The sequence below is a fragment of the Anser cygnoides genome, chromosome 16 (genome assembly GCF_040182565.1).
Source record: "Anser cygnoides isolate HZ-2024a breed goose chromosome 16, Taihu_goose_T2T_genome, whole genome shotgun sequence".
In the NCBI taxonomy this organism is placed as follows: Eukaryota; Metazoa; Chordata; class Aves; order Anseriformes; family Anatidae; genus Anser; species Anser cygnoides.
In genome coordinates, this window is record NC_089888.1 from 3,775,629 (window position 1) to 3,785,370 (window position 9,742).

Below are 9,742 nucleotides of genomic sequence, written 5' to 3' on the forward strand. Positions count from 1 at the left end.
TCTGTTGGGAAGGAAGGGACTGCATAACTCTAGGTATTAAAGTACCATGAATCATTTTGGTTGCCGTTTATATATTTGGAAACTGAAAAGTAAGACAGATTCAGATCGGCACAGTGGAAAAAAAGTCCATTACCTTATCTAAGCTAAATGCCAAACTGGAAGTCTCTAATGATCAAGGCAGATGGGTTCAATTTGCAGCTGACAAGTAGCCATTCCCTTATGCTGCCAGCATAAGAATGGTAAAACCTCTCCGTGACCCCATTTCCACGCATAAAACCCGATGTCCTGAACCCAAAGCCAAACCTGCTCCAGCCCTGGGGGCTGTGATGCCAGCAGGTGGCCAAGGCCAGTGACAACGCGGTTGCCAAGCTCTGCGTGGCCACCAAAGCCCCAGCCCTGCCTGCCATTTCCCAAGCGCGGAGCACGATCCCTGTTTTCCAGCCATCCAGCCCCAACGGCTGGGGCAGGCAGGAAGGAGCCTCGCCAGCTGGCTGTTAGCTGAGGGCTTCCAGCAGGGAGAAGCCCAGACAAAGAGCCTTGCTCTCCCCCGGCGTTGCTGCCCAGGGCCTGCTTCACGTTTGGATTTATTCCCGGTCACCGGCCCTGCCGGGGATGGGACCTGGCAGGAGGGCAGGAGGGGAAGCCGGCTCACCTCTGCTGGGTTTCCTCGGCCTGGCCATTCCGTATGCAAAGCATGCTGCCATTTTTCAAGCCCTGCCACCTGGAAGCGGATTTTGCAGGTACTCTCTCCTCATTGTCACGTAGGGAGGGTTTTGGCTCAAAGCACGGCATTTACACTGGCATGAATAACGGGCAAGAAGACAGAACTCACAGGAAACTTCTAATTGACCAAGATGTGATTCATTACCAGTCCTGCGCAGTCTGAATTAAAACAGCATTACAAAAAAAAATAAAAAAAATAAAAAATCACTGAACCCCCAGGCTGCCTGGCAAGCAAGTGCCCCAGTAACGCTGCCGTGCTGGTGGGGATGGCGAGGGCTCCTGGCAGGCGGCTGCCGCAGCGCCCGGGCACAGAGCTGGGCTCTGCCCACGGCTGCCACCTCTCCATGTGCAGCCATATGGCCTCGGGCAGGGCCTTCGCATGGACCAGAAACAACTCTGCTCTGGGAGCGTGGGAGCGGAGGGAATGCAGCCAGGCCAGAGGGAGAAGGAGAAGGAAGGAACAAGGATCAATTAGCCTCTCATTTCCTCAAATTAGTATTTCAGTTGTCATGAACACAGACCATCCATTCCAGAAGCAGAGAGCAGAGATTAGAGAGGATTTCAGGCAGCAGCAGAAGGATGGACTTCAAAGGAAACCCCAGCTCCTGCCTCCAAACTAGAGGCTGGAGTGAGGCTTGCCATCACCTACCATCATCTCTGCCTCGTCCAAACCCTTCACTCACCCACGACCAGCTGCGACATGCCTTCCCAGAGCACCTAGAGCACCTAGAGCACCAGAAGCATCGGAGAGCAAAGCTCTTTGCTCCCACCCTTTCCTGTCCTCCCCTGCACACATCTCCCCTGTAGAAGGAGCTGGGGCAGCTCTGTGTGTCAGCCCCATCCTTGCCACGACAGCCAAGGAAAGATTTCAGCCCCGACCATGTGCGCACAGCAGTAGCAATCCGGCCCACCCTGCTATGGCCAGCCCTGTGCTCAGCTCCAGCCTCGTCCCATGTTCACTTTGGGTCTGGGACTCCCCTGGAGCTGTAGCCAAGACCCTCACCAGCACGTGCCCCCCATCAGCTCAGCACAGAGACTTCGGTGAAGAAAAGCCCCTGGGGAGAAACCTCTGCTACTTTGCTTGGATGGCTCGATATGTATGAAAAAGATTCCTGAAGAAGAAGAGCAAACGCTTGGCTGTGCCATACCCGGGGCACCTGCTGCTGCTCAGCCCTCTGTCCAGCTGCAGAGGATCAGAGCACAGACACGGTCTCCGGGAGATTGTGATGCTGGGTTTTCCAGATTTGCAGGCACTGAGGTGACAAAGTGCAATAGCTGGAAATGAGACAAATAGCCAACCCTGGCAGCACTCGGATCGGCGCTGGATGTTCTTCTAGCCCAAAGAGGGATTAGTCCGGAGCAGCTCCCTGCCAAGTGGCAGAGGAGACACGGCTGCCCTTTCAGCTATGGTGAACTTCATCAGGTTTTCAGTAAGAAAAACAGATTATCTGCTTGCAACAGCAGCCTTGGAGTGCCACACATGTTCTTGTTGCTTCAGGTGAATAGAAGCAGAAGGGCTTTTTCCTATCTTTTGTATGTGCAGCTGCTATTTAATGTAAATGTACTTACCAGAAATTGAATAACTCCCACACGAGTAATTTTATCCCCATCCGACATTTAAATTATGAATGCAATAATCTGCAGCACCACGAGTTACAAGGCAAGGCTAGAATTCCCGAGGCAAGAAGTCTATTTTTAGACCTTTCAAGCTCAAATTTTTACTAGGTGCAGAAATTTGCTTCCTTCTGCTGCTTTGGAAGTTAATTCGCATTGAAAGTGTCTGGATACGTGTTCCTGACTTTTGGGTGCTGCCTGGTCAAAACAAAACTGCTGCTTTTGCCACCAAGCACTGGGGAAAGCGTGCAAGGAAGAACCCCCAGCTTGCGGTTCTGTAGCTGGTGCCCAGGTCATGATTGCCTAATGTGGTTGCTCTGAAAGCACGGGGAAATGAAGAAATTGCTTGTTTCCCTTGATGACATCCTCCAGCTGGGATGTGACCTGGCTTGGGAGTTGCGCGTTCAGCTTGAACAGGGGCTGTGCAAATGCTCGCTGAGTGCTTCCAGTTTTAATCTGCATGACTGACAGCAGTTGTACAACTCTGCTGTCTAGAGACCGTGCAGAAGATGCTCCTGACTCTCATTTGCAAATGCTGTTTGAATTCATGGGTTATTTTCTTCTCTATTTTTTGGAGGGCTTTTTCTCCTATCGTGGAGACTTGATGTTTTACTTGATGCTCTTGTTCTGTGTGCGATACCCAAGAGAGACCCAAACACGATGCAGATCTCTTGTTACCCGCTTGTGCGTAGCGGTCCCAGAAAATAAATGAAAGCGAGAAAAGCCTCAGATACACTACAAAAACGGAAGACCCATTCTACTGGTCTCTGCAAGGGGTCAGTGACATCTAGAGCATGGAACAACACTGGTCTCAGAAGAGCAGCTCAAGGATGAATCACCTTTTGCTTCACGTAAAGCCCTTTATCTCAGAAGAGGCAGGAGGCAGGGCTGATAATCATCGGCTGCCAAGATGTGATGCTCTTTCCAAATCAGGACTGGCAAGCAAAGCCTTCCACGTGAGTCTTGGTCTGGAATTACAGCGAAGCGAGAAATCCCAGCTCTGGCTCTCTCTTCCCTGGACAAATTGTCTCATCACCATTTCTTAATCAAACAGTGCCGAAACAGGAATGCTGGTACTGGCTCAGCTGCCGTGCTGGCCAGCCCTGAACCCAGCTGCGAGGCAGCTCAGTGGCAAAAGCTGAGCACCGCTGTTGAGCATCTGAATGTTGTGTGTGGGGCACATACAGAAGCAGAGGGTAGGGCTCTGCGGGAGCCCAGGCTCCCCAGTAACCCCCAAAGGCTCTAGCAGAGCGGATGGACCTTAATTTCCTTCCCTCTGCAGTGAAATGCACTGCTTTCCCCTATGTCATCAGGCTTTCACTGTGCTTGGGGGAAAAAAAAAAGAGATTGTGGCAAATGGAGGTGCAATTCTTTTAAAATGTTCTTTTTTTTTTGAGAAGTAGCAGCAACAAAAATTACATGAAGATCAAAGAGAAAGGAGACTATATTCAGAGACAACTCAAAAAATAATATGGGGCAGTTGCTGAGCAACTCTCCGATGCAAAGTATTGCTATTTTCTGGTGCCTCCCCCGCCCGTACAAGAGGGACGGTGTCTAGTATTAGTCAAAGAAAAGTCTGTGTGATTGCCTGAGCACAATTAGATCTAAGGTCTTTGCAAACAGCTCCTATCAATCAACCTCCAGCCATTGATCTTACATCTAAAGCACTTATTGAAAAATAAATGATGCTTTTTTGATCTAATCAACTATTAAGGATTCCTTTCTTCCTTTTTGAGGCTAGGTAAATAAAATTCTTCCATCAGAACTTGCTTAATAATTATTCTGGACACACAGTGGACCAAATCCTGAGTGCGAAGCAAAGCGATGACTCAAAGGCTGATTTCTTTTTCTCCGGTCTTCATTTTTTGTTCGAATATCTATTCTTCCAGCAGGCATTCACACAATTTGGTGCACAATGCTAAATTCATTCCCATAATCAGGGCATTGTCTGTTATCTGACTGGAGCCGCGACGCACATGTGCCGCGGGGATCTGCCTGCCTCAAAGTGGTGCCCAAGGATTTCACCTTCCGCCTCCTGCCGTCGGTCCGTCCCCGTCCCGCTTTTGTGCCGCATCGGTTACAGCTGCAAAAACGCTTTTGTGCTCCGAGGAGGGACAGCGAGTTTCCATCCGTGGGGAGCCTCCAGCATCAAGATTGTGCTAACGCCGAGTGCTGTCAGAGTGCGTGTGGCCTCGGGAAGGGCCGGGGGGGCAGGTGCCATGACAACTTGGCAGCAGGGCTGGGACAAGGAGCGCAGGCAGGGGAACAGGTCAGATGGTCACCATCCATCGCTCCCGCTGGGGTCTCCGGGGAGGAGATGTTTAGATCCCTGATAGCCATGGAAATAGGAAGCTTCTTCTCGTTTTGTCGTAGAAGTGAATAAGCTTGGGACTACAAACGGTGAGGAATTAGCGAGGCTGCACTGGGGCTGATGCAGGAGAGAGGGGCAGAGATGGTGTCCGCATTCATCCCTCTGCCACAGCGCGTCTGGAGGGCGGCGCAGGGCCCACCAAAGCACACCTGGAGCGCAGCAAAGTGGCCCTGCAGCCCCCCGGCACACACAGGGCTGTCACACCCAGAGGGACGCAGGACAAAGAGCCTGCAGTTCCAGCGACCTCCGCCTCAGCCTGCAGAGATGGGGGCACCCCACTTTCACATCAGGACGGGATGGAGAAGAGACGTGGCGTGCACGAAAGGGCCCTGCAAGCGTGACCAAAGCGATGTCAGCCACAGAGACCGCACAGCGCTTCTTCCCAGGGGCCAGGACCCGAGGCAAAACAGATGCTTGACCCTCGCCGGCATCAGCACAGCAGGGCTTGCCCTGCTATTTTCCAGAGTTTTTAAAAAATGCCCCTTTGAAAGCAGCGCAGCCGGCTCAGCTCTGCCTCTTGGATGCTGGCACGCTGCCACCCTTTAATTAAGTCTGCTGTTATGTCTAACGCTGGTGGCAGCATTTCAGGTCGGCGGCGCGGAGGCTGTGGGAATCGGCGGAGGAGATCAGGTGGCTGTGGAGCTGTGGGATGACTTGGATGTTTGAGTTAATATGCCAGAGTAATGGAGTTGACATTACCACACTTGCTGATCAGATCGATGGGGAGCACAGATCTAGCCAGGGCACGGCTCCTTTGCCTGCAGGAAAGAGGATGGCTGGGAGCAGAAAGCATTGGTTTGAAGCCCAAATCCTCTTTTCATGGCACAAGCCATGGGGAAAACTACTGCCAGAGGCCTCTCTAACGTCCCCTGGCACCAACCTGCCAGCTCAGCCCCAGACACCTACGCCCCTTGCACACTTTGCTCTGTGCCTGGCTATGAGCTGAGCTCCCAGCACAGGCAAAAGGAGTGGGGACTGGGAAGGGGGCAGCTTCTGCATCTTTTTCTCTGTGCTGGAAAGCAGACCTCAGGTCCAAGTCTGGGTGGTTTTGGCTTCACTTCTGGTAGCTCAATGTGCAGCAGCTCAGACTCACGCTGTTTCTTATGTGCTTCAATAAAAGTAGAGTCTGTGACCAACTGCATTTCACTACTACAGACACTGTTCCTTGCAAAACACAACTTTGTTGTGCTTTCTGCAGCGTTGTTTCGCCTCACGCAGCCTCCTGGGAGGAGCAGCCTGTTCCTGCCCCTCTCCCATACACACGAGCTGCTGTGGTTGTGCAACCCCAGGGCTGCGTTTTTACGCACAGGACACGGTGACAAGGCACACCGAAGTCTACGCCCACTTCAAATACAGGTTTCCAGCAGCCGCTGTGCTGCACGTCTGTCCCCAGGTCAGCTGTGCCCTGCAGACAAGGTAAAGCTACAAGTGGGCAGTCTGCAAAATCAGCCTCGCATTGCAAAGTGCTTTGGGATCGTGACTGGGAGGTGAGGCTCTGCCTCCACCAAGTGATCGGCAGAAAGAAGAGAAAAAAGCCTGCTCGGGGTTGCACTTCTGCAACTGCAGACTGGGGGGGGCAACACCCAGCGATTTGTATTCTGCCGCTCATTTTCGTCAGCTGTACCCTGCTGCCCCGGAGAAGCTAATCTCTGCTCCGTCCCCACAAGGCAGTTTGATTTGATCTGCTCTGCTTGCGGCTAGTGCCATGTACAGAATAGTGTTGCAATTAAATATTTTCTCCACTCTATGCTAATGAGAAGCAGGAAGAGCTAACAGAATGCACAATGGCAGATAATTACAGCCAAGCAATTACTGACACAATCCTATCTCCTTGGCCTCGCACTTCTTTTTCCACTGCTAAATGCTTGCCATGAGCCTGCCACAGCAGCCGGAGCTGCGAAGGTGGCGAGCAGAGCGGTGGAAAGGCTCCTGGAAGCACGTCCCCTGGATCCCCATCAGCCCTGGGCACACGCCCCTGCCACGGCTGAGCCTTGGCAGGGCTGCATCGCCAGTGCAGGAGGGGACAGGCTGCCTGCATCTGGTCCGAGCTGCTAAAACTAGGATCATTAAGAGAAAAAATATCTTAATCGCCGTAACTGAATTAAAGGAAAACTAGGGAGCATTTCCCATTTGCTTTCATGAGGGCCTGTATCTGACCAGAACTTTGTGAAGTCTAGCTGCCCTAAGTGGCCCCCCATGTGCTTTCCCAATCACTTTCATTTCTTGCTCAATCCTGAGTATCTAGGAGCTGCTGTCCAAAATACCCACACTTTGCACAATTACTTTGGATGTGAAACCCCCTCAGCGTGTGCTGATGCTCAGAAAGGGCTGTGGCAGGCTGGGGAAATCACATGTTTAACATCAACAGAAGTAAACAAATGAGCACATTTTTAGACATGCAGGCTCAGACAGAATTGCTTTAAGCCAATGCCATAACACTCTTAAATGCCGAGCGTCACATGAAACGTTACCCAGAACCACCTCCTTCTTGTTCCCAGCCTGCTCGCAGACAAGTGGGACCCACGAAGCCCGGCTGTGGGCGCTGCAAACAGCATCGGCTGTGTGTGATGCATTATTAACAAGAGGAATTATGAACTCTATTTCAAAAAACTTCTCAAAGCCAACCCCAGTGCCACTACACACAATTCTTTGCAAAATTAGAGACTGTGATTTGAGTTGGACGATTCATCTTGTACCTGAACAAATGCAATTAATTTAGCACCGTGCTCTGCGTCACCTCCCTTTTTCCATTGCACTATGGCGTGCTGTCAGACAATGCAGTAGGACAGCACGAAACAAAGAGAAGGGGAAAACAGCATCTGATATTACAGGGAAGCCTTTCCTGCAAACCACCAAACTCACAGCGTAAATCAGAGCACGACAAAGGGAATTAAAAGAGAAAGAGCAATGCGCGAGGACAGCTTGGTGGGACAGAAAGCTGTGGATGCTTGCATCTAGGGAGATAAAAACCCCAGCTCCTCACCTTCTGGCAGAGCTTTAGCCACAAGGGAAATACCAAAGGTGACTGGTGCCAGCCTGGTCCTGCTCCCTTCCCAGTGCCCCGACCATGCTCCTTCACCCAGCCCAGCGCCCTCACCCCAGCTGCGGCTTTGCACCGTGTTCCAAGCTTTGTTGTTGTCCTCTGTTTTCTAAGCAAATTATCAAGGAAACCTTTGCTCACCTCGCACCAATACAGCCTTCATTAGCTACTTCCACGTGGAAAAATTGCACATCATTGTCTTCTGTCTGTTTGCCATGAATTTTCAGGCTCACCGGTGTCTCATATGCCCTGGAAAGAAGAGCAAGAGAGACAGGTGGGGAATTATTTCTCGCTTCCCATTCCCTGCTAACAGGCAATGTTTCACAGCCTCAACTCAACTGAGACGTGTGGGAAGTGACAGAGCAAGCAGAATTTCTGTGGCTGTTGGCCTTGAGATAATCAGGTACGGGGTATTCAGGCAGGCTTAAAGGAGACCTGGCTCCCAGAATTCCCAAATTCTGGCTCGTGTAGCACGCAGGAAAATTGCTGATTGACCATCATCCCTTGGAGGCACAGGGATCAGATCAGCGACCTGTGCATTACCGGCCATGCTGAGACGGAGAATGACAAGGGGGATAATGGCAGAGGTGCTCCAGATGGAAGACCTGGCTCCCACGCAGTGAGTTTTCATACACCTTGTGTGACTCAGTACCTTAACTCACACAGGAGGCGTCTAACGTCGTCTCTTGTCCTTGGCTTCTCCGAGCACCCCGCATCCTCCCTCCAGTGCAGCTGCACCCCTGCCTGGGGGGGTCAGCACTGCAGGACCTGATTTCTTACTGCAGAGGGGAGGACTTTCAGTGTTTTTTTTCCCCATTATTTCTTCCAGGATGTTCTGAACTCGGTGAAATCACAGTGACTGTTGCGTTCAGCAGCAGCTATGTAACATTTGAGTCTCCCGAGACAGCTTAGCTGAGTGGTTTCACAAGAAGAGTGCCATAACTGCAGTAAGGAAAATGAGAATCTTGTTATTTACAGCAGCAGCAAATTCCCTGTCTTTACAGGGGAGCAAGGGTAGCACAACAGGCCAGAAACCTCGGCAAACACCAGGCTGGCTGCTGAAGTGGCTTTTGTTGCTAAAATGCTATTCATTGCAAGCTAATCCAATAAACAGTTCTGCTCAGGGTTCCAGCTCCTCTCTGGACCCAGGGGAGCTCTGGTTTCTTTGTCCTCCACTATTTTTCTGCACCAGTCTGACTCCAAATTACTGGCTTGTCTGGAGGCCAGAGCAGCCCAGGAACGTGTATTTGTGCTTGGAAGGGGAATGACAGTAGATAGCAGCACAGGCAAAAACATCCCGAGCGTCGTTGCTGCTTTGCCTGCAGTGAGCTGATGCTTCCTAAATGCTTTACCTTCCTCCTGTCGCCGTATCCCTTTTAATCCCTCTTCGCCGTGCTTTTGTAGCCGGATGCCTGACATACTCTCTATTAGTCTCTGCTGGCTTATAACAAACATCAAAAGAAAGCCTGAAAAGATGAGGAATCAGAGATCAGAACCTAGAGCAATAGCTAATAGAAGAGAATACATTAGGCACACTGAGGCTCAGTATGAAATACCTTTTCCATCTACCTTTGTTAGCCAGATCTAAGTGTAGGCTTGACATCGACGTGAGCAGTCAGAGATGTGGCTGGGAAAAAGGTTTTTTATTAGAAATGCCAGGAGTCAGGGAAAATCCTTGCACAGGTGAATTTCTTTCTCGGTTACACTGATCTGGAGACCCGTGAAGCATAGTTCAGGCTTCAGGAGGAAAGGGGCAGGTGGAGGAAGCAGCATCCTTCTGCTGGCAAACTTTTAACTGAGGAGCTGAGCAGGATCTGACCTGTTCAAACAGCGAAAAGGAGGGCAGAGGAGCCAAGGGTGACTGTGACTCACAGGGGGTGGGACAGGGAATCCAGCAAAGCAGATGAGGGCTAAAAGGACAGACAGACATCTTCCCCTCTAGCCAGGAAGCGTATCTTCCTTTGAAGGAAGTGCGCTTTGAGAAGTGACTACAA

The 9,742-nt window shown here is 51.1% G+C and overlaps 1 long non-coding RNA gene across 2 annotated transcripts; it reads right to left on the reverse strand.

Annotated features, from left to right (window-relative positions):
- Nucleotides 1-262: 262 nt before the first annotated feature.
- LOC136786522 (uncharacterized) lies at nt 263-9,742 on the reverse strand. Of its 2 annotated transcripts, none has more exons than XR_010825391.1 (3): nt 9,305-9,742; nt 7,890-9,214; nt 263-6,113 (listed from the first exon to the last, which is right to left on the reverse strand). It is a non-coding gene; the product is annotated as an uncharacterized lncRNA (long non-coding RNA). The 2 variants fall into 2 exon arrangements; XR_010825390.1 differs by having other exon boundaries at nt 7,890-8,690; nt 9,101-9,742.